Genomic DNA, 26,547 nt, shown 5'->3' on the forward strand with positions numbered 1-26,547 from the left:
CGTGTACGCTTTCATATGCCCCTGAACTCTACTCCACAGGTAATATTCAGTCGTGAAGACTTCATAGCCCATGTTTTCCAAGTGTCGTAGGTAAAATGCACGCCGGGGGGTCCATCCAAACATAACTGAACGTGTATTCCCATTCTATGAAGGGCATCAGTTTACGGCCACATGTGGTTCTTTTTTTGTGTAGCTCCTCCCCTTTTGTCGTAATCCCACCGTGGCGTAGCGGGAGCATTGGAGAGAGGTGGTGAAGGCCTAATGCCCTTAATCCGGCCGAGGAAAAAAATGCATGCGCATAAATAACACGGGGGCTTCTCTCCCGAAGAGTCACACACCTGCCCACAGTGCCTACCCATCCTCCTTCGCATCAGAAGCGCTTGAATGGTAGTCCCAGGTATGCCAACCAACCCTTTTGTCGCTAGGCCACTGTTACGCCCGTGAGTGCGTGGAAGAGGATAGGGGCTTGAGCAGAGCCCAGTCAGCGATCCAAAGACGGACTCCCTAGGACGAGACGGAAAAGTGAGATAACACGGACCGCCCAACAATGAGGAGTGTTCGGAGAAGGGTTTAGGGTCGATTTGAGAAGGGAAGGGGGTTGAATGGAAGAGCAGGGGTTTAGGAGACGGCTTCAGAGTGGAAGGGGATGAAAGGAGGTGTTAATCATTTGTCAGGGGTACCAACCTCCTCGAGGTTTTTCACCATCGCTATCATCTCTTGTGAAAAAATATCGTAATAATCATACAATTCTTCCCTCCCCTGAAACATGCTACACTTCTGTTGTCACTTGCACTTTTTATTAATGGACCTAATATCCAACTCGTTTCTCCTTTTATTCATTAAGTTACTTACACCACACTTTGAAGAATGGGTATGGAAGAGGGAGGTTGGATGAGAGAAAATTTGTGGTTGAAGAGAAGTAATTAATATGGTATGTAGTGGAGTTCTTATGAATGGCCAGGGTGGCAAACCCCTTCGCTTCTCATTCTTATTCAACTATAGGGGGAATGTTGCACGTACATTGTCAAAATTACGTACATTAATGCAAGGAAGTATTTCCTCGTGTAGCGTAAATTGTTGTCATCACTATTACTCTTTACTGTAATGCCTTCCCTCAGTTTATTTCATTCTCTACAGTTATTTCTAATAATTTTTTAGGCAACTAAAATTCACATTCGTTGGGTGGTAATTTTTAATAAGCGTATGCGACACTCCAATTAATTACGGAGAAGTTCAGAGAGTGAAATTTCGAGGACCGTGATTTTCCCTGTATCAAAGCGCGACGTCAATCGTAAAGGCTGGCGCGCAATCAACGCGAATGAGAACAGTTATCTATAATTCGCAAAGAGGTGGCTGAAGGAAAAGTATATACGTTAGACTGCGGATACAATCGATGTGAAAGCGGTACGTGTAAGATGGCCAACCTCCATGTCTTCATGTCTCTTGTTCACGGAGAACCGATCAGGATCCCTGTAGGCAATGGGAGACACCTATTGGCAAGCTAAGCAGGTACAAAGAGAGAAGATTGCTGTGCTGTGAACATCTTCCTCTACTAGAGAAAGCTTCCAAGGTTTAAAAGATTAGGTTGCATGTACTCTGATGGAAAAATGGTATGAAATTTAGCATTATAAACGTGCACCGGAGTCCAAAATACATACTTATCTACGTCTTCATCCATTTCTCGGGACATAATATTGATTAACCTGTTGAAAAGATCTACATAATACCCTGCGAGCCACCTCTAGGGTGTTTGGCAGAAGGTGACAAGTCACCAACATGGAGCATGCAAGAGGACCGCCACATGCACACCGCACGGTCATAGAAATATTACGCACACCAGAAAAATATACATGCTTATTCATAAAAAAATTGCTAATGGTTAGTGATTCCTAGAGTAAATACATGCAAGGTTAGAACTATGAAAAAACATGCAATGAGTGATCCTAGCGAGCGACGCCACTAATCCTATCAATTGAGACAACGTTGCTATCCTTAATAGTACGAGGGAAGAATGACATTTTAAATCTCTCTGTTTTGCAGTCTATTTCTTTTATTTTATTCTCATGATCACGTCTACTAAAGTACGATAGTAAACGAAGGATATGATTAACGTCGTCTGAGAAAATATCTTCTTCGAATTTCCTAAGTAAGTTAAGCCTATACTTCGATCTACGCTCCTGAAAAGATTCCCATCCTAACTCGTGTAACATACTGGAAACGCTTAGCGAGTCTACGAAAGAAAACCAGTCTACGTTTATTTACGTTCACTGTAGCTGGGATTCAACTTTGCGACACTCAATTATTTCAGGAGCCACGCCGTTACGTCGAGTGTGTGCATGGAAGAAGTGTCCAAGAAGATAGTGTCCAAGCCAGCACTTGCGGGGTAGAGTGGGGCCACGAGGTTTGTATCCCTGGCGGCGGTGACTGCGACGTGCAGACGCAGCAGAGGAACCGGTCTGACGGCGTCCCTCGCGCCTCCCATTCACACATTCGGAGCAGTCGCTCTCCCATTCTGCATTTCTCTCTCTGCTGCATCGCACGCGCTCATCACTTCGTCTCCCGTCCGGACAGCTCCCGTGCCGTCGGACCCAAAATAAAGAAGGAAAAGCGAAGAGCCCCCCCCTCCTCTTTCCTTCCATCCCAGTCGACGTCCCCATTAACGTAAAAACAAGCCGGAAACGAGAGTCTCGCCTCCAATTCGACGGAATGGTCGCACGCGAATGCCGAATTGTTTGTCTGCACCTTTTTTGTATGCATGCAGACTCTTTGAATCTCTTGTGGACGTCTGCTGCTTTCCTATCGGCGGAAAGAATCAATGTCCATTCGCTTCGTATTGCACGCAGGGAAATAACACAAAGGTGTGCTACTATTCCCGAAGTGTCGAAAATCAATGACTTTGGAATAATAAACGGAAAAGCTTCGGGTAGATTTTGAAATACATTCTTGAAACTCCAAAACATGGAATCAAATGTGTTAGGTGATGTTTTGCGGAATATATAACTATTTAAAATTAACTATGCAAAGAATATAGTATTTTTCCTATTTAATTTTCACTCATACAACTAGTTTCCATGCATTCATCCGTCATATAAGCATATTTATGTTTATGTGCGTTTATTTTATTAAAGTACCTCGTAAAAAAAACTTTCCAAACCCCTAATCTTGAGTTAATGAAAAGTGCCTTAAGATGACGCATGAATAGGCCGAAACTAGATGCACGAGTCAAGATTAAAGGGGACGTAGAGACATTCGTCATCCCTCACTCATGGTTTACTTCCCATGGCTTCGGGTCGCGGGAGTTTTTATCCCTGGTGTTAGATATTATAGCTATGTTTACGACTGTTCATGTTGTTGAAGTACCATGTATAAAAATATGGTTTACTGTGTATCTATTTTAATATTTTACGGCCAACTGAGTTTTCCATCGAAAATTAAAAGAAGGCTTCGTTGATTTCCACTAATTTCCACTAATTTATCAAGTACTTGATAATGACCTCTATGGTTCGAAACATGTCGTATGGACAAAATAAATTAGTGGAAATCAACAAAGTCTCCTTTTCATTTTCGAGTATTAACTTCCACATAGTTGAGCCTAATACAATTGAATGAGTTTTTCCATTTCGTTGTCATTACACTCCTAAATAAAAATTTAACAAAAATTAAAAACGCAAACAATAAAATAAAAGTAAATAAAAATTAAATTAATTAAAAAAAATTATAAATTCTGCAACTCCTCCATATTTTACATGATCAGACATCTGTAAAATCTTTAAGAGCGACACAGAGAACATAATATTAGAGCCACACTATATTTCCAGGTACGATAGAAGCGATAAATTAGGAGAGATTTTTTATCAAACGGATAGATATGGGAATTCGTTTTTCCCCCGAGCCATAAAGGACTTACATAAACGCTAGTCCCAACGTCGTTAGAGCACTTCATTTTTTTTTTTTTAAGCTGTAAACGGCTGGTGTCCTAACACCCCCTGCCACACGCCTTTCAGGCAGCTTACGGGATATTATGTAGATGTAAGTTAATCCATTACATAACATACGCATTGGGGATAGTTCGACGCCCTACACGGTGAACATAGATCGATGACGTCATATAGTGCTAAGGTGCGCCGTCCACAAGGAATTACCCGGCGAAGGTCTCCTTTTTTTTTTCAAGGGAACGGAATAGGGATGGCCGGTCTCGGATAGACCCTATCTCTAGTTTCCCACACTCACCTGTCCAGCCGTCAGGCGGCAAAGCGGAGAATCTGGGGGGGGAAGGGGACACAGGGGTGCTAGAGTGAGATCCACACTTCCGGGAGCGGTTGCCGCTGGCAGCTGCCGCACCTTCTAACACCCCCCCCCCTCCACTATAACACGTCCCCCTTGCACTCCTCCTCCCCCCCATTATCATTTTTTATCTCGCCCGAAGCGACGACCGAGGAGGCAATCTCGTCGTCTCCCCGAAGCCAAAAAGTTGGGAAAAGCCAGCCTCTCCTCCGCGTCTGCTCAGCTCGTTGCATCCCAGCCACGGGAGTGGGAAGCCTAGTAGAGCAGTGCTGGGCTATCTGAGCCGTTCTCGATCCAGACGATAGACCAACTGCAGCGATCCAGGTGCATCTTTGATGGGGGGATATCCATAAATATTGAAATTCGATCGACACATGACTCTTCTCATCGCCAAAGAAGCCATTGCCACCGATCTGAAGCAGTTATGTTTAAATTTTAAAACCGGCTGTACACTGTACAGGGTGTCCCATTTATCTTGACCACCCGAAATAACTTTTTGTCCAGATACAAATTCAAAAATGTGATAAGCAAATGTTCATTAGCCGTCAGGGGGACATTAATCAGCATGATTGCCTTCCTTGAAGCTTCGTTATTTACAAAGATATGAACAGCGGTATATCTTTTTTAAAGGGCACCCTATATTTTTTATTCAGCAATTCATTTCCTCTCCTAAAGACTTATTCAAAAATGTAGCACAGTGGACCATTAACATAAACACAACGTTGTGAAAACATAAGAAACTCTTCCACATACTGTGAACGAGTTTCTTGTGACTGGTGTGCATTTTACTATGTTTTCATTTGTTCACCGGTCACCAAGTGGAGTAGTTCGAATACCCGCGTACCTGCACAAAGCGCTAGAGAGTCAGTCATTTTTCATAACACTATGTTTATGTTAATGGTCCACTGTGGAACATTTTTGAATAAGTCTTTAGGAGATGAAATGACTTGCCGAATAAAAAATATAGGGTCCCCTTTAAAAAAGACATACCGCTATTCATATCTTCGTAAATAACAAAGCTACAAGGAAGGCAATCATGCTGATTAATGTCTCCCTGACGACTTATGAACATTTGCTTGACACATTTTTGAATTTGCATCTGGACAAAAAGTTATTTCGGGTGGTCAAGATAAATGGGACACCCTGTATATTTTATGAAAATCAATGCCAAGAAAGCAAAAGTACATGTCTACACCGGAAGAGAAGAGGCGAAGACATTACTAAAACTAATAAATTTGAGGAGGTGCAGGAGTTGTGCTCCTTGAGTAGGAAGTTAGATAGGAGAACAGGGTGGTTTTTTAAGATTATTACTCCTGGAGTACGTATTTCACTCTTTCAGACGATATGACGATATCTATTTTTCGCAATTAAATGAAAAGTCAACATTTTCAAGCGCGCGAAAACGCGACGGCTCAGTATGAATGCTGGGAAAAGCCCGTGTGACGTCCGGCTGCCGCTGTATGAGGCCACCTGGGTGCGAGGCTATGAACGCCGCTACGTTGGAGGCTGCTTGCTGTCTAGAACGGCGGTAGCGTAGAGTACCCTGTTTGCAGGTAGCACTTGGCTTAAATAAGGATTATTAATACCCTATCAAACGAAGGAAACTTTCCGACCATAGTCAGTTTTAATAGGTGATTATTAAGAGACGTTTACCTGAGCTCTGTGCCTGATGCATGCATTGGTAATCTCAGACGATGTAAAACTCCTACCTACTCGTATATAATCTAGGTCCCTGTGACGTCACGTGGAGTGGAATCGCATGGGCGCCAATCTCGCCTTTTTCAAATGAGGTTAAAATTGACCATTAGCATTCGTCTAAACTCGGATATCTGAAACCAAATACTTTCTATATTATGAAGACACTAATTTTGGGTAACTAATCATAATCAATGCCTTTTGTTTTCTTTTATGAAGGAAACTACACTCTTAGGAATGGGGAATGGAGAACTGTGTCAAACCAAGATTAGGATTGAGCATAGGTGATGATGACAATTTGTCACGAGTTGACTCCCGGGAAGCGAAATTTTTCTATATTAATGCATAGAATAGAGCAAAGACAACGAAGAAAATTTTAAGTTATTGTAAAAGTAATATTTACAAGGGGAGACCACGTACCTTGCTCCGCCTTTTTCAATGCCGTATTTTTTATGGCATTCGGAATGGCGAACCAATCTCTGAACTGATGCTGGTTCCATTGAATGGGCCTTAGTTTGGCTGTAATTAATTAATTTCCGAGCGGTATTTTTAACAGGCGCTACGTAATCCCAAAATGGCGCCTTCACTCCATCAACACCAACTGGTCTAGTGGATAGCGGGTCCAGGTGTCACCTGGGGGCTCGGGTTCGAGACTTCATCACGGCAATATATTAGTGAAAAACTTGTCACCGTACGATCAAAATGAAAAGTAAAAAATATACTATGCTGGCGGTATTTTGCCCATTCAATGAAACCAGCATCAGTTCAGAGATGTGTTCGCCATTCCGAATGCCATAAAAAATACGGCATTGAAAAAGGCGGAGCAAGGTACGTGGTCTCCCATTGTTTGAGAAAAAAATCTAAAATTGGGCCTTGAATCCTTGTTACATAGGGTATATTTTTAACATGGGAGGTACCTCATTAATTAAGACTTATCTGTTATTATGATAACAATATGAAGTTGGGAATGTGTACTTATGCTAAAACAAACACTATATCTACTCCACTTTTAATTAAATGTATCCAATTTCCGCATCTCAGTGTGAATTTGTAGGTTTTTCTCGTATTATTTAAATTAAAATTTGATAAACCTCACTTAGAAAGCGTTGATGCAAACCGGGTAGGTTTAATTGAAGTGGAGTATTTGTGTACAGATTTTGTTTTAACGTGAAAGTCAAAACCTCCCACCAATATGCGCTGAAAACAGTTCTTCCTCTTCATTCAAATGAATATTGATTGAGATGAAATGGCATCGTTGCCTAGTCGGCGAAGAGTTTTAATAAAAGACTGGTGAACAGCCCGATGTGAAGTGCCATTTGGAGTGCTTTGAGAGTAAAGTATGATAAAGTGAGGAGGTAAAGTACTAATTTTTACGTGCTTTTTTCTTAACTTGCTTCGGTATTTTTTCTCGGTTGAATCTTGTAATAAATTTTTAACCCACTTCACGTTGTCGCATCTGGTTGAAAATGTAATTGCCTACTTGATGCTTTTGGCAAAAGCATATTCAATAATGAAACATCTGTAATTTTGTTCCTTTTTGCTCTAATTAATTAAGTAAATTTCCACGGGGGGAAATAGTTTTCAATTTTTTCAATGGATGGCGAAGATTGTTATTTTTTTGACATGAATTTCTTTAACAGCTCTCGTTTGATCGATTACGTAATTCACCTATAAAAAGTAGAAAATGGAAATAGAAAGGTAAAGACACGCTTTTTCCAAAAACCGTGTAAAATGCGCTCAAGGTTAAGCTATTTATATCTTAGAGAATCAAGAGTGGGCGCTAATTAGGTTTAGATATTAAAATTGCGTGCCAATCTTTCCAAACCTATTAGGGTCTTACAAGCTCATTTTTTATGCACATAATCTGCGTCCACGTTTTATTTATCCTTCGGGCGATGAAAAACGCATTTTTTTACCTTTTAGTGCACTTCGTTGTTATTATGAGACACGGTCTCCGGCGTTACTTCGTGGAACTGCTTCATTATAAAATAAAAATACTTTCTATTCCACGCTTTATTTTAAATAGTACGACCCGGGTTTCTGCATATCATGCTATCATCAGGTTTAAAATTAAGCCCCCCAAGACGAACACAAAAGAAACAACCACATTTTCCACATATTTCTTTGTCTGAATAACGAATTCCAAGGGAAAAGATTGATTATAACTCCCTTCACGTCACCTGATGATGGTATGATATGAAGAAACCCGGGTCGAACTATTTGAAAGAAAGTGTGGAACAGATCAAAGTATTTTATTATTTCATTTCATTGTTTTAAGGAAAAATGTGTCAATTGATCCCATTTAAATTGTATTTCATATAATTGTAGCCTTGAAAGTGACTTTTTACGGCCGACTTCGTCATATTTCCTCTCAGTCGCTAAGACCCACCATTGGTGCCCGATGAGAATGACGGGGACACAGAAAAGGTAATTTTATCGATAATATAATGCAATACAGCTGACCTATGTGGTCTAAAATATCAATTTAAGTTCAAAGATATACCACATTGAAAAAAAGTTCTCACTCACACAAAATTAAAATAATTAATAGTAGCGGGCGTAACTTTGTGGAAATCCTGTATTTTAGGAATAGAAGGAATAATATCTTTGCTATTTCAAATAGAAAATTTTTAATATTCACATTGAAGAATTCCAAATTGTTTAGGCAAAATGGTGAACAAAAGATATTAATCGATTAGGAAAAAAATCATATTTATTATACCCATCGGGGCACGCAACTTTTTCCGGGTATTACGATTCGCTCCTAAAAAAGGTGGCAAAATGAAGCACCCCAGTGCTCATTTCCACGCAGCAAACTTCTCTCTTCCTGCCTCTTCCCTGTAAGACGGGATCCACCAATTCCCACCCCCGCAAACGAATGAAGAACACTTATTTCCGCGGGAGGCGGTGAGGGTGGCGCAGGGGGCGAATCCGGATCCCATCCACCCTCTGTCGCAGTCGTTGTTATTGGCGCGGTGGTGGCAAGACAGGACGCTGACTCCGTGCGGTGGAGTGGAGTCTTCTTAACGCGGTGATTGGCCTCCTAGCCGCTCAATCTCCTCCTTCTCTCCCCCAACTCGCCCGAGGACTTTAAAAGCAGTCTCCTAGGGTGGTAAAATGGGGTGGAAATCACATTTTCCACGCCGGAATAAGGGAGGTTATGCGGGGAGAGATTCTGGCGCCCCCTCCCCCGTCCTAACGCCTCGGAATCGGTTTTAGATTATTGGTAAATAATCAACTCAAATCCCGGGATCAATATTTGAGCCCAGCATAAGGTGAAGGAGAGAGAGATAGCTCTGGTTCTTTCGCCACTTCTTTCCACTGGATGAGTGGCTGCCTCATATCAGATAAGGAGGGCCCTTACCCAATGTTGTGGAAATGAAAGTTCGAGAATTAATCTTACCTTTTATTTTTCGCTTTAGGCTTGACTTTCTTGTCACAATCTAGCGCCAAATAATAGTGTCAGGGTGAATATATAAGGAAGGAAGTAAATGGCCTATATCAGATAAGAGGGAGGCCCTTACCCAATGCTGTTAAAATGAAAGTTCAAGAATTTCACCTTTCCTTAATTTTTCGCTTCAGGCATCTAGCAGGCGGTCGTTCCTCTCACATTACTAGCCGCAAAAAATCTGGTTACTTACGAGAAGTGGATTCGATAACGTTATATTAAGAGTCAAGGTTTAAGTATAACTTTAAATCTCACAGAAACATTGTAAGTCGTCAGCGCTTGCCTCTTTTATGAAACGCTTCAACGGTATAGTGTTAACGATAATCGTTATGTTTCTGCGTACCCGTTTCTTTTTCAACTGGTGTGAGAACAACTGAAGTTATGAATTATTCGAATTATCTCTCAATCCTCTGTTTTACGTTCAATATTTCCTCAGCTGTTGTAAATGGAATTCAGTTTCGCTTGCGAATTATTAAATTCAAGGTAATTGATGAAGAAGAGGGAACATAGACGCATAATCTGGGAATCATCGGGGGTTCGATGTTATTATAGTCGAAGAGAAGGTTGCAATGCAGGGTGGTATCTAATATGGGACCGATTTGGGACATTATTTTGAAGTCCTATTGTTTGTGTGGTGAAAGTGAAAGTTTCGTCTTTCATAGCAATACTAGGGTGTATCCAAACGCGTAATACCTCGAGTCTCTTTTCATTCTCTACCCTCGAAATTTCTTCAAATCAAGGCGATCAGTATGTTCTCCGAGTAGTTCCACCTATGAGCTGTATTAATAATCCAGTGATATATATAATTCGCTCTATAAAATCAATCACTCAGCATAATTATAGACTGCAGCAAAAGATTTTTTTTGGTACTCTCTGATTTAAGCACATGATGACATTAACTGATTTTCCTCATTTTCTCATGGATTTCAACTCTATTGTTTGTTTAGTTTCTCAGTTTTCGAATTTACTTTAGGGTTAATTAGGAGATAAAAAAACTGAAACTGTAATTTTTGATTAGAGGTACACCTGCCTCTGTTCGAACCAATAATGTACTTTCCTATAATACTATTACTTATGATGAAGAGCAAACTCGTGCGATGATGAAAAAGACTGAGGCTGAATAGATGTGAAAAAAAGGATCAACCAAAATAAAAATTAGTTGAAGACATAATAGAGGAACGGGAAATTAAGATTGACAACAAGGCGATCTAACCACATTAAACGGAGGCTTATTGAAGAAACCTCCCCAAGATGGGATTTTTTCCTCATCCTAACGAAGTCTACAAGACAGAAAAATACTGGCATCTAACAATTTTGTTTCTTCTATCAATATCTTACCCGTATTTTCTCATGTACCACTCATGCACGATTATTTCCTTCAGAGCGTGTCGTGAGGAGTGATCGTCATATAGGAGGATACGCGGGTCACACAAGTAGTAATGGGGTGGTTTCCTATTATTTTTTTATTGCCTAAATCGAAAAATTATTACTCCTGGAGTACGCATTTCACACTTTTAGATTTTTAAATGACGTTATCTATTTTTCGCGATTAAATGAAAAGTGAGAATTTTCAAGCGCGCGAAAACGCGACGCCTAAGTATGAATGCCGGAAAAGCACGTTTGACGTCATTCTGGTTCCGCTGCCGCTACGTGAGGTGATCTTGGGGCGAGGCTTTGAGCGCCGCTGCGCTGCAGGCTCTTAGCAGATAGCAGAGTACCCTGCAAGCAGGTAGCGCTTGGCTTAAATAAGGATAATTCATACCTTATCAAACGATGGAAATTTTCCGACCATAGTCAGTTTTAATTGGTGATTATTAAGACATGTTTCCCTGAGCTCTGTGCCTCATGCATGCATTGGTAATCTCAGACGATGTAAAATTCCTATCTACTCGTATAGAAACTAGGTCCCTGTGACGTCACGTGGAGTGGAATCGCATGGGCGCCAATGTGGCCTTTTTCAAATGCGGTTAAAATTGACCGGCCATTCGTCTAAACTGAGATTTCTAAAACCAAATAATTTGTATATTATGAACACACTAATGGTGGGTAACGAATCGCAACCAATGCCTTCCGTTTTCTTTGATGAAGGAAACTACCCCATTGGAATTCATATGAAGGGAGCATAGCGGCATTTCAGTTAATAAACTCCGGCCGAGCAATCAATTAGTTCCCATGATCTTTCGGTTGCGAGTGGTCACCCCCCAATGTTCACAGTCTTCGCTGTTTATCTCGTGTGCACGGTGCGCTAGCAAGTTTCTGAGATAAGCGACCACCGATTGTAAAAATTAGTTTGTTTTTTCTTGGGAAACAATAGAACACAGTTTCAAAACAACAATATATATGTTGTCGGTTTTCTATTTAATGATGACCGTTACCTATCTTGCGCCGACTTTTTCGAAATTAATATTTTCCTAAATGAATTCTCCAATAAAGTCACATCTATTAACACTTGGTGATTATAACTTTTTTCACTCAGCATTTTTTGATATTTTTTAAATACGATTCTCTGTTTTTTTAATAATTTGACTGCTTTCAATTTCAAGGGTATCTTTACAATGTGTTCCCCTGAAAATATTTAATGCATGAGGAATCGGTAGATGGAAGATTTGACTTTCTATTCCTAATCTCGCCCAATAATGACGAATTATTATCATCATAGTTATTAGACAAGCTGGGCCCCTTACGCGACGGCGCGTGAAACATGAGATTGTAGGGCAGGTTGGTGAATATAAATAAAATGGAATAAAATAAATAACTTTGTTTTATTCCACACTATTTTAAATAGCACGACCCGGGTTTCAACATCCAGTGTTGATGATAACATCCTGATGATAACACTAGATGTTGGAACCCGGGTCGTGCTATTTAAAATAAAGTGTAAATAAAACAAAGTTATTTATTTTATTCTATAATGAAGCAATTCCACAAAATAACGCCTGAGACCGTGTCTTATAAAATGTGTTGAAGGAGCCATTTCTTATTTTTTATAATTTGCAGCATTATAAAAAGGCCCATTTCCGTAATTACTTTAAGACTTTATTTCGAAATTAGCAACTAGAGGTTCATTTCGACGAGAATCACATCGAGCGTTTATATTTGGAATTTCCATTTGCTTTTAGCCGCCGTATCAGCTTAATTATTTTGCACTCTAGGAATGGCGAATGCTGAGCGTGGTAGACGTATGTATTGAGGAGCAGCGGAGCGGCGGTTCGCGGTTTCCATTCGCTGCCTCATCCCTTTCACCAAGATCTCTCTCCTCCAAACACATCCGTCCCCATTGACGTTCTCCATCGAATCGCCGTCTCGGATTGGCGAGCTCATCCCAGCGGCGTTTTCGGCGGCTAGAAGGGAAACTGTATTACCCGGAACCTAATAAAGGGAATCCGATATCCCTCAGCCACCGTCTCATGGCTCATCTTCGGCTGAATTCGCGCGTAAGGCGTCGCATAATCCCCATCATCTGAGATTGCTGAGCCTTGCGAGTTGCGAACGATTCTCTCCTACTTACCTCGAAGGAAGGCTGAGCTTTGAAATGCATGATCAATAGAATTTAGAGTGGCCTTTTTTCCTGTGATTAAGCTGAAGGATATCCGCGGAATAGACCTCAAGATGGGGTACTTGTAATTGGAATGAGGCTGGATTTTCTGAGACACTAACAGCTTTGACTGATTTTCCATCCCTTGGACTGGAGTGCAAGACTGGAAAGGAGACACATGAATAAGTGAGCGAGTAGTGATACTTCGCTCTCTTCCGCGCGAACCTCGAAGACAGCTTGTGACAAGCGTAAGGGTTCCGGCACACGGAGGTTTTGTCCGTGAACTTGAATTTCATAAATTCAAAGAAAATCCTCGTTATTCGTGCAGATTTTGTTAGTATTTTCACTGCTCTACCTGAAATAACACTTACGAGTAGACGGAGAGCGTTTCAAAGCTTTTACATGGACTAGTTTGACAGCCGCTAGAGAATCGGACGCTACGTGCTAGATTGCTTGAGAAATCTTCCAGAGCGGAAATCAAACATCATCTAGAGGACGTTTTTACATGAACCACGTAATTGCATAAGCGGACTTGTGTACGAAGGCGCAGTCAAAATTAAGTCGTGTAAAGCGGTGAATTGCTAGAACAAGAGATTGCTAAATAGCTCCCGTTCTAATTTCGTTCGTACATTCGCAAATTTCCACGTCCTCGATTAATAAATTAACGCAAATTCGATAAATTAATGCAGGTCTAACCTGAGCAATTCCGTGCCCCGTGTAAAAAGGCGTTTAGAGCTTCACTATCTTTACAGATTTTACAGAACCGATAAAATAAGAAGGTTTTTCCCAAACGCCTCGTAATGCTTTTTTCTCCTCGAACGATAAAAGACTTAAATAAATCCTGAGAGAAATTTGATCGTCAAATAACTCCAACTTAGCTTCCTTTCTTTTCTTTCCTTGCGGCTGTTGTCCTAATACTCCTATCGAGGAGGCTTGCACAGTAGTATGCAAATAGAGAAAGGTATAAAAGGACCTTCATCCGAACACTCGCAATTAATTGAATTTGGAAAAGAAATTCCTCTAACCATTTATGAAAATAATGATACAGTGGGCCTCCTCAAGAATGGAATCTCTCCTGCCCCTATTATTGTCGAATGCCACCCTCCAATTTTATGTGGATCTATTTCTTTCTTTAAATCAAAGATAATTGGATGTTATTGGTGAGTAACTTTCAAGTTTAAACTAACTTACTAGTTTCAAGTTTTGAAATTTTAAATTATATCAAGTTTTTAAACTGCGAGCCGATGCGACATTTTCTCAAACTTCAGGATATGAAATACCCATAGTTTACGTCGAAGGTTGAGATACGTTTCATGGGGGATATTAAAGCTCATTTCCAAAGATTCCTCATGAAGTCTTTTTTTCAGAATGTCACACTTGCAAACTATGACTCAAACTCATCTCCATTGTCATTTGATGACTCATGACTAAGTCATCTGCATTGCCATTTATGATTTGCTTATGGAAAATTTTATTCAATTTGAGTGGTTTCCTTTTATTTTTTTATTGCCTAAATCGAAAGATCGGAGTACGTATTTTACGCTTTTAGATTTTTAAATTGTTCATAAAATTCGTTGGAGTGACGACCCGTTGGCGTCTGTACCCTGAAAGGAATTAAGCTCAATGCCACGATGGCAATATTTCAGAACGCGCTATGTGCTCAACTGAATACTTTCTAAAATTTCACTGCACGCTGTTTAGTAGTGAGGGAACGTGGTGGCCACGTCGGTAGAGCGTTTGAATGCTGACTGAGGGGTCCCGGGTTCAAATCGTTGAAGAGCGAGGTGGGTCAGTCAAAGAAAGACTCCGTTACCCCCCCCCCCCCTTCCCAACTACTCCGTTAGTGTGAAATTCTTAAACCTGTGGGTTAGTTCGGGGTGAGGTCTACCCTTACCTATCAAATCCAACCTTCGGCTTAAATCACTGAGTGAGTAAAGTCAACATTTTCCGGTATGTGATCGTGGAACAGAGTTATCGATTGATAAACAAAGATATCGTGCTGCACATTAACTTCAGTATTACTTAAAAAATTAAATACAAAATATTTTATTTTACAAAAATTAGTGGCGGTTAGATATCTTTCTTGTGTGAGTCAATTTTGAGTAGACAACAGTAGCATTGTAACAGTAAAAAACTAAAATACAAACAAAGGTTAAAATAAAAATTACTTTAAAATAACTGGGGTTCACTTTATCAGCAAAATGCGTTGCTGGACACCATCACGATTTTCCATTCCGAAACTAATTAACGGGAATCGGTTCACTTAAATTTCATTAACACTCAGCCTATTCTTTTGCATGGAATTATGTGTGCAGTCGTAGAGAGATTTTGCTCGTTTTCAGCGACAAACAATACAATAAAAGAAAAATGCGTTTTTCAAATGTTTTAAAATATATTATCTAGCAGGTGCAACATCAAAAATAATGATAATTAATGCCACGGGGATCGGATTAGTGTAGTGGCTATAGTATTTGTTTCCCACCCAGTAGGTTGATATTACGCAGTGCACGGTAAAAAGTGGGCTCGTCAGAAAGCCACTAAATTTTTTGCGACAATCCACGGAGGATATGAATCCATAGATACGGTTTCGGAGTCTCAATTCAAACCAGTCTCTTCTCTAAGGTTTCCCCCGAAAGGATTACTTTCCGCTCCCTCCCGTTCACCCCGCTAATCCCCCACCCCTCCCCTCGACTCCCATCCACCTCCTTGCTCCCGCGCTCATTGTGACTCGTAAAATAGCCGTGGAGTTAGACGGAACAGGGGAATTGGGGGTGCTATAAATCCTCCCATCCCCCTCATGTCATCACTCGTCCCCTCCACCCCCTCCGACCTTCCTCCCCCTGCCACCCCCACGCACAATCCATAAAGGACCCACCTCCTTCACCCGAAATGGCATCGACATCGTCCCCTTCATTTTCCCTGCTCCTCTTTGAATGCTATTCGTCCTTGCTGCCTTTCCTTTCCTCGCCTTTCGGCTATCAAGACACACTTTACAGGATTGATTTTTTAGCCTGTAGGTACCCATAGCAGCCATTGAAAACTCTAATGATAAATACGTTTGAGATAAAGGAAATGTTTAATCCATGCACGTATAATTTTCCTGAATCAAGATAGATCTTAGATACAGGTAAATCTTGTATACCTTGTTGTTCTCTAAGTTAAGATAGAAACGGCTGAACTAGGTAATTAGGTTATTTTCCATAAAAAATTAACTTGAAATGAGGTAACCAGAGAAGAAAAACGGATAAGGCATGATGAAATTGAGCGATTTTTGCTATCATTTACTCGGCAGGTCAATGTTATGATTGATTACATCATCGGTCACTATGATGATTTTCAAGTGCAAAATTTGAGTTCTCGAGAGTATACCACTACGAGATGAAATTTATTCATAAGTTAATCAACATTTTCGGTGTGTTTCTCATTTAATTTATGTGCCTTTTTAAAAATTAGGGTTTGAATTGTGGTAGTTCAAAAGCCCTTTTGCAGAACATAAGTGCATTGAAAGGTAAAGAATTGATTAAAGCGAAAAGATAAGCGCTATGCAATAGAGGAGATAACTGATAGAGTCGTTGTAGATCGAGATTATGAATTAAATTAAATATAATATAATATTTTATAGGATTTATACCTTATAGCTGCGGTTCGGGTAATTAATATATTAGTTTGTTAATCTGGGTCGGTTTTACAGTGGCACACATCATTAAATAAAAAATATTAAATCCTTAATTTCGGACGAAATCTAAAAAATAAACTGTTTCTCTGGGACAATTTTTTATTTCTTCCGTCGTTAGACGATAGAGGCGTGATTGCAATACAGTGTTTACTAAACTCCCCAGTTCTGCCCGAGGCATCTAATCACTCAAATAGCCCTAAGGATGATTCCCCAAACCACCTCAAAGAAATGTAGAATTTGGATTATATCGGTTGCTAGGCTCTGCGTTTCACTTTCCGTCAGAATAACCGTCAGTTCCAAGAAATAGGCGTATCTGGTAATGTTGGAGCTTCATCAAGCTTTCCTTATTCTTAAAAGGAGGAAGTGGCTGAAATTAATTAGTACAGGAGAAGTGATGTGTGTTTGGACGGGCTGCGTTTTCAATAACCCTATGGTTTCTCACCTTATAGACTGCGTTAATTTTTCGTTCCCGTACTTCATTGATTATGATTAGATAATTGTATGATCCAAACGCAAGTTAGAGATTTGCTCCAGCGAGTTTTATTTTTCAGGAGTTTTATTTTTCAGGCTGTGCTTTTTCAGGAATTATGTGTATATTTTCAACTTAATATAATTTTTTTCTACGAATTCTGTTGTTTAGGAAGCAAGATAACTATCAATGGAATTTATCAAAAATGAAATTGTAAGTAGAATGGTCCAGGTGACGAGAGCATTCCTTAAAAAAATTATTAACTTGCATCGGGAAATCTAAACATAGAAGTGAGGAAACGATTAATTAGAACAGTGACTGCAGGGGGAAATGAAAAGTGTGTACTACGAAAGAATCAAGAGGATCAAATGGATTGAGTGAATAATGATTAAGCATTAACAAAGGCTTTGAACAAATTACGTGGAACAAGCGATGAAGAATGTGAAAGAGAAGCAATATGTAAATGCAAAAAACGAAGTGACGGGGAATTTGTGCGGATAGTTGCGCCACAACAATAGGGTAGTTTCCTTCATCAAAGAAAACAGTATGCATTGATTGCGATTCCTTACCTACCATTAGTGTATTCATAATATACAAATTATTTGGTTTTAGAAATCCCAATTTAGACGAATGACAATGGTCAATTTTAACCTCATTTGAAAAAGGCCAGATTGGCGCCCATGCGATGACACTCCACTTGACGTCACAGGGACCTAGTTTCTATACGAGCAGATAGGAGTTTTACATCGTCTGAGGTTACCAATGCATGCATGAGGCAAAGAGCTCAGGGAAACATCTCTTAATAATCACCAATTAAAATCACCCATTAAGAAGTTCGGAAAGTTTCCTTCGTTTGATAGGGTAAAATTAATCCATATTTAAGCCAAGCGCTACCTGCTAGCAGCCTGCGTCGTATCAGCGCTCAAAGCCTGGCCCCAAGGTCACCTCACATGGCGACAGCTGGAACCCGAAATACGTCACACGGACTTTTCCTAGCATTCCTACTTAGCCGTCGCGGTTTCGCGCGCTTGAAAATTTTCACTTTTTGTTTAATCGCGAAAAATACATATCGTCATTCGAAAACCTAAGAGCGTGAAATGCGCAATCCAGGAGTAATAATCTTTCGATTTAGGCAAAAAAATAATAGGAAACCACCCTATTGTAGGATTGTTAACGAATGATGATGATTCGTATTTTTGGTGAAAGTCATAACGCGAAACTGACTTATGCGCGGTATCATCAGGCCATCTTGTCTCAAGATTTTGCTGATCAGACGCTCTTTCTTTTCATAAAGGGTTTTACGACACTTCTCTCCTCTGCTTCCATTCTTAAGACTTACTCATTAATTAACTTGGTCAATCGAATCATCGTAAACTTTCACTCTTAACCTTTCTTTCCTGAACCCAATTGCATTGTAATGTATTGCGTCACTTTTATCACTTCGGTTATTCTACTGATTATATTTTATGTTCGTATGGCGGTAGAAGGGCACACCTTAAAATTTATCCTCTCATCCCTTGGCTTTACAACCTCAGATTTCATTTCTCTGTTTAGTTTAAATAGTGACCCCCTACTCTCGAATCCTCTACTCTTGGAGTCCTGCTTTCTTCTTTTCTCTTTTCTTTCTTCCCAGTAATTGTCAGTAATTGATTCCGTGGGGTATAAGTTGCTTCCTCTGAAGTAATGTTTGCCTCTGGTCTGTTTCGATCTGTACTTTAAAAAATGCATATCTCTCAGTTTTTCAAAGCTATTTGGTATTTTTTTTTGCTTTCAGTTTCAATAGTATCGACTATTCGGTAGACTCAAAATGATGTTTTACTGTTATTATATTCAGTTTTCATTTATTTCATGGGTCACCATATTCTTTGTTCCCAAAATCCGATGGGTAAAATCTTTTAGTTAAAAGTTATTAGTTTACAAAAGTACTTCGCCTTTCTTGGTTCTTTTTATTTAGCAATTTGCTAATGATTACCATGACTAGAAATTGTAATTGGTGGTTTAATAACTACAACCAATTGAGGGTGAAGTCTTTTATACACCATAATAATCGCTCATGGTATTTTTTCTTCTGGTATATTTTGTTTAGCTAATGTTTCTGATGAACGTGATGGAAGACGCAGTCTGCTTTTAAATAAAGGATTAATAAATTTAATGCCTAGAATGACTCTATGATGATTTTAATGACTTTGATTAAATTATTGTTAAATTTTTTAAAAGTTTATTTCGTGGCTGCCTCTCATATATAAATCACCTATTTTAAAATAGATTACTTAATAGTCTTGCTAGCTGATTTTTAATTCTTTTATTTGGGCTCTCCTCCTAACCTTCTCTTTCTATTCTACATCTCCTATTATTCCCCTCGCACTGGCGTGCATTCAAAATCCTTAGAAACAAATGTCTCAATTTGGTAGATACCCCTTTCGCCATCATTGTCAAATATCAACGTATTTAAGTTACTCGGGATGGAATGATGGTGACTTTAATGTCGGAGTCACATTTTAATCCGCCTTTCCCGACATCTGGGTCTTGTTGTTAGTCCTGAATTCAATGCGGTGCTCCTGTATGGCTTTTCAGGGCATGGCTTATTATTGTGATGCGTATTTTGGCTTTAAGCCGTAAAAAGCTTTGATGCATATCCCTTCCCATTTCCTCATCCAGCACCACCAATGCCCTCTGGCGCCGGAGCCTGTTCCTTTATTTGCTCGTGCAGTGAAGAGGAGCACTTTGAAGTCTGGCTCCCTCCTGTGCATTCGAGCTGCCGGGTATAGGGGTGGTGCAAGTCGCATATAAGGGTTGATGGCTTCAATTGGGGCTCTAAGCAGGTCTTTTGCGATATGTTTCCTTCACAACGTAATACCTCAGAATAATTTCAACCAATAGGGTAGTTTCCTTCATCAAAGAAAACGAAATGCATTGATTGCTATTCGTCACCCACCATTAGGGTTTTCATAATATACAAATTATTTGGTTTTAGAAATCCCGGTTTAAACGAATGGCAATGGTCAGAGTTTTATGAATTTGCATTCTGCATAAACTGCGTCTTGCATTGTAGAATTATAAAACGGGTTCTTATTCAATCTGAGATAGTACACCCGTTAGCCCATCGGCGTGTGTTCTATTTATAACAAGGATTTCATACTTGGATACGGTCTTTCAACAACGAGTAGCTCTAATTTTAAAACGGATGGTGAATTTAACTTGAGAATAAATTTGCTTGCCTTCCAAGGCACATCGTCATGCTGAAGCTGGCCAATGCTGCTGGTACTGTATGGAGAGGAGGGGAAAGCGGAATTGGAGGACTAATAGATGTAATCAGCTACACCAGATATAGAGATATTAAAATCGCAGGGCGTTATTGCATGTCGCAACACCAATTAATCCCTGTGGTTGAATTGATAAATGAATTAAATATTGATTTCGAATCTACTGAGTAGGATTTAATTCGGTGATATCGTAGTTACATAGTATGAGGATTGACTCTGGGAACATAATATTATTTAACCTAAGTTCCGAAGAAATTTTCTAATTTCCAAGTCATTACGCAAATATTCGGCTATTTACCCCTTAAAGAACTTCATGTTAGATTTTCACCGTAAAAACTAGCGTCTTCACCAAGACGCATGCAAATATAAATTTGCGTTAGAAAATTAAGCCAGAACTTAATCTTGTTAGTTCATATAAATGCCGGCCTCGGTGGTGCCGGGGCAAAAGTCCCCTACTGCTAACCTAGAGGTCGTGGGTTCGAATCCCGCCTGGGTGGCTCGACCACCATCCAGGGCATGGACGCATATGATTGTGAAACGAGTTCATTGTAAGAGAGGACTATCTACTTCTAAATTCTTTTGTGAAATAAAGACGAAATTATTATTATTATAATTATTATAAATATTATTTCAAAATCTTAAATTGAGTTGCTTCATCTTCCGTAAAATGTTAAACTGTACTACCAGTTTCCTGTGCCCACGTCAGAGAAACCTGTATGTTTCATAAAAATTGTAAAAATCTTTGTCGAGGGTCAGGCCACCTATAAATATAGACCCAATCGCATTCTGTTATCAATTCTTATGTTTCAATATTTTTCGTATTTTATGAAACATTTTCAACATTTATGGAAGCCTTCGGAGACCCCCAAACAAGTCAAGAGGGAGGTGGTGGTCCAGGGAAAGCAAATGGCCCCTTCTGCTACCCTCACTGTGTGCAATCCTCATGATCGTGGTGTAGTACGGGGTGATCTCTATCCTCACCTATTCAAACCAACCCTCAGGTTTAATCATTGATTTGAATGAGTGATAAATCATTAAGGCCGTTTTACGCGGGGTACACAATTGCGCAGGTTAGAGCTGCATTAATTTCTAAAATTGCGTGGAATTGCGCGAATGCATGAACGAAATTATAACAGGGGCTATTTTTCCGTTCTCGCATGTGTTCTAGCAATTCACCGCTTTACACGACGTAATTTTGATTGCGCCTTCGCACGTACGTCAGATTGCGCGATTCTGGGTACCGTGTAAAACGGCCTTTAGAATTGTTGGCAGAATGCGTCTGTGTCTTAATTTACAGGTTGCCTTCTGCATTGCACTGCTGTGAACAAATTGTCGATTAAATGTGTGCCCGAGGTAAAATGGCGGAGGGTTGAAGGGAGGGAGCAAATTGAAGGGGTTGAATGTGAGGAGGGGGGGTGGAATGGCGTCGAACAGTTTCCTTGGTGATGTATAATGCATCTGAAGAGCGGACGGCGTTCCAAAGTGAAATCGCTCCCGCTGCCCCCGCCCCCCTCTCTTGGCTATCCCATCTTCCCCTGCGAGGCGATCCTTCCTCTTTCATCTGCCGCGGCGACGGAGCGAGGCTTGTTCTCATTCTACGGACACTACTCATTCCGTCACACGTACGATTCCTGCAGTGTACGCCTACCCAGTACATTCGAATGGATGCAGCGTACTAGGGCATCCCATTGCTCAACGTACGAGCTTAATTTTAAGCTTTTTAGACCATAAAAAAGAGATTATTTACTATGAGAACAAATAAGTTGCGAATCATAATCATTCAGCGAATATAACTTGGGTGTAAAGTTGCAGGAAATACTTTCACAAAAAATCGCTTTTTCCCTAGCTGAAGGTTGAAAATTATGAACAAAGTCATTCGGATTAGATTTAAATTAGTCATTGTTGTCGTAATTGTGTTATGTAATGCAAAGGATAAAATCAGAACAGGAAATAACGGTGTGGCACATAATTTCCAGCTAAAGAGGAGGTACTTACGATGATTTTTGACTAAATAAAGGGGTACGAACCGATTATAACTGTTATACAACAGATACTTTTCATGGAATTGTATTCATGAAGAGTAACTGCTGTTAAATTGATGATTATTTCCTTTTTAAAATAATCAGCGAAGTATATAGTGGTGTCGCTTCAGTGGGGGTATGAGTGGTCATCCTGGAAAGACTTTCTAAAATGTGAAGCTAAAACGTGTCTACGGAAGATTGGGTCTTCACCTCATTATTCGAATTAGGGTTATATTACCTACATTATTTATGAAATTTTGCCAAAAATAAGGTTCCTCCATTCCGTGTCTTGATATCGCTCAAGTATTCTCAAAAATGTCTGACACTGGTACATATCGGATTGTTTAAGTATTCTGTTTTTTGCTAATGGCAATTTTTTATTATTTCCTTGAAATCCTTCCATGTTAGTTAAACTCAAAAGATTTTAATAGAAAAATGAGCGCGGGTGCTTTTTTGGAAATTTGGTCGCGTTTGAGTCTCTGCACCTAGGTAACTGGAGATGCATGTGAGAAATGATTTACCATTTATTAACCACCAATCATTTGTGAATGCATGTGCAAATTGTTTCGGTTAAAATTTATAAGAAATACGTTCCTATTAGACGCGAATAAATGCATAAATCACTTGTTTACCATAGGATTCCATGATACCTTATTTTCCCATTTGAGAAACTGCGTCTTAAAATGGTCCCTTCAACACACTCGGCTATTTTAGCATTCCAGGAGCAGAGACAAGATGCATCGTCGCTTGGAGCTAAAGTGTAGTTAATGCATCGTCAGCGAAACTTGATTATGGCCTTTAAATGAGTGTAGGTACCATTGCGTCCTCTTCCATTCTAAGGAGCAAGCCCTTGTCAGCACCACAGCGCACCGTCACTCGATATCCCCCACCATCATTCACTCCCTCGCCAACTGAGACCGCTTCTCGTCTCTTCGAGACGGGGAACAGCTGGATAAAAGAGAAAAAAAAGGCCGAACAAAACCCTAAATATTGAGTATGGAAGTAAAATATTTGCACAATTTTTGTCAATACATTAATGCATGTTTTGCCGCATCCTTTTTCATTGCTTAGTTCTATTAACAAAATAAATGGCCTTAAAGTTGAACTAATTTCGAATGAATTTCCCTTGGTGAATTGTTATTTATTTCAGCAAGTTAACACAATAGGTACGCCAGTAGTCGCGATTCAATGCCACCAAAATTTCACAATATTATGTAACAATTTTTTATTGTTCTTTTTCATTGATTTTTACGACTTAGCTGTCGTACTTGTGACTAATTCAATACAAAATGGCGGACCCTGTTTTTTTAGAACTTCTGTGTTTATATAGCACTTATTATGAAATAAGGTTCACCGTGGTGTAATGAAGATTATATATATCGGCTGTGGGGCTATTCCATTCGAGAATATTACAATAAAGGATTATCCACTCGGTCAGTGAATATCCTGTCTCCATTCGGGGACTTAAATGCATTTACCAAAGTAGTCACTCCCGTCACTGATGGCAGAGTGATCCTAATTTCACGAGAAAATAAAAAATTATGGTAACGTAAAATATAAAAGTGAGCTAAAAATGTACTAATTGTTATGAAATTATTCTGAAAATGATGACAAGTAATGAAATGTCATTTATCCTACTTAGAAAATGTCAGGTGTGAGAAAAAAAGTAAGGTGAAAAGTATCCGACAAGACTAGGTACCTTTCGATGCACTCACCGATCTGTCCGCATTGCCAGGAATTACTCCAGGGAGTTCAATATGCTGCTCGGGGACATTCGAGAAAACCTTTCCAAATAAATAGTTGTCGAAATGATACTGGACAAATATTAACCCATTCATATTAATGGTTTATATGTTTTATTCTCTTTTAAACCGATTCATGTTTGCACCTTCATAATAATAATATTTATAAAGTTCATTGACGACTGATATTACCCATTCACAAAATATTCAGCTAGTTTTTGAAAAAAGAAAAAAAATTCTTAGTAAAATGCTAAAAATTGTTTGCAGAACTCAGTCATCCTTTTTAGAATGACATAATACTTTCTGCAAAAACACACAAATAACAAATAAATTAATGATATTCAAATACGTGTATCATGCATGAAAAAAATCCTATTGGACGTTTGCAAAAACAGTGGACATTCATACATAAAAATTATGGAATGAGATTCCATAGCCAATAATACAAAAATGGAAATAGACATTATAGCTATGCATAAAAACAAATTACCAAAGATAGTGCACAAGCAAAGAGCTACCTCATTATACTAATTTAATCCTATCTTTCATCTTAAATATTCCATAAATCTCTTTAAATTTGATGTCACTTATTCCCGCTTATCCCCTGCTTGGATGGACCGGACTTAACGCTGTTAGCGCGTCATTTGGCGTCTCATTAAGGTAAACCCAAACAAATGAAACGCGAGAGCGGAGGAGGGGGGAGTACATAGTTACCTCTTCGATCTTCGCTGCATTCCAACCTGTCGGCACAGCATTTTTGACCCGTTCACCTTGGTCCTCTGCCATCCGCCAACTTTACCTCCACCCCTTCCCCCCTTTCTTCCCCGGCAGCGCACTTGAAGACGACGGGGTTGGCACCCCCACCCCCTCCCCTCTTCGCGATGATTCATCTCATTCCATCATCCCTCTAAAACCCTCGAAGCATCGTTTTAGTCAAGTGAGCCTCGGAGTGGTCTTACGAGTGCCTCCATTTGTTGCGCGACTTAAGCCTTGACTGAGGACTAAGGGCTAAAGTCATGTTCACAGCTACATAACTTAACCCGTTAACGCCTAGCGGTACCTACCATATGGTACCAGCCGGTAGCGCAATGCTAAACGTAACTTTTTTGTCACTTATCGTAATTTATTTGGGTTTTTGAGAGCTTACACATAATAAGAATGTTTTTATTTATATTTTTCCGAAAAGTTTGCTTTTTGAAAGCTGAAATCAACGCATTTAGAGCGGTCTATCTTCTCTCCAGTGCCTCTGACGAAATAAGTTCGACGGGCACAACCACCTAAAAAATTCCAAGCCCAAGCGGGGACGGTGTGCTATTGAAAACTGAACCAGTAGAATAAGAACAGAATGCTTGAAATGAAATGTAGGGTCATACATATACTGCTTTATTCCTTTTCATGTACGGCAACGACTGAGTGAAGCGCTAAAATATTGTTATTCTTGATTTCTACGTAAGTAATTTATACATAACTTCTATTTTACAATCACTGATTTTTAATAATTAATTGAATATTATCGATATTTTAGCGTAATTTTGGATGAAAATGAATGTATTTTGCGGAAAATAATAAATATTAAACGTTTTTGGCTTAAAAATTTTATTCCTGAAATGCTTATTAAATTCCGATTTTTTGACCCCTTTAACGCCTAGCAGTACCATACGGTACCAGGCTGTATCTCCGTTATTTTTAGTGCCAAAAGAATAAAATTTGCACTGAATGGCTCAGAATTTCATTGGTATTAAAATATATGATTACCACGAAAAATCGTAGATATTTTTTAATTCAGGCGTTACCGGGTTAGTAGAAGTTCATGGATTTTTCCCGCTAATACTTTCATTTCACTTCACCTTTATCATCCTCTTTATTATTATATTACATTATTCTTCCGAATAAGGTACGTTTCCATGGGCTATTAAAGAAGTATGCTAGCAGTTGAGGTAAACTTCCTTTTATTCTCTCTAAAAGTCCTATTCTCTTCCTTCCTCTCCCAAGTTTACCTAACATTCTACTCTCAGACACTGTTTTCAAAATCCCCCGTCCGCTCAGCAATCCCTACAACCGCACCTTATCTCCTCCGCATCTCATCTAGAAGCTGGTTCTCCTCACCAGCACTTCGTCGTTTCTCCTTCTCTACATTCAATCACCTTCTCCATTCTTCTCAACACCCACATCTCGGATACCTCCAGGTTTATACCGTCCTTCCTCAGTGTCTACGTTTACGCACCGTAAAGCGCTGAATTCCAGATTTGACTATGCACTAGCTTTTTCCCTAGCAGAGAGAAAATATTTGAATTATCTATGATTAATCAGTTTGAAATACTACTTTATAGATACAGTATTGCATATGAGTATTAGAGTAAAATTGCCAGTAACTTTTAATTGACTTATATGTGAGAATTCCGCCAGATTATGCC

This window comes from Ischnura elegans, chromosome 6 (assembly GCF_921293095.1).
Source record: "Ischnura elegans chromosome 6, ioIscEleg1.1, whole genome shotgun sequence".
Lineage (NCBI taxonomy): Eukaryota > Metazoa > Arthropoda > Insecta > Odonata > Coenagrionidae > Ischnura > Ischnura elegans.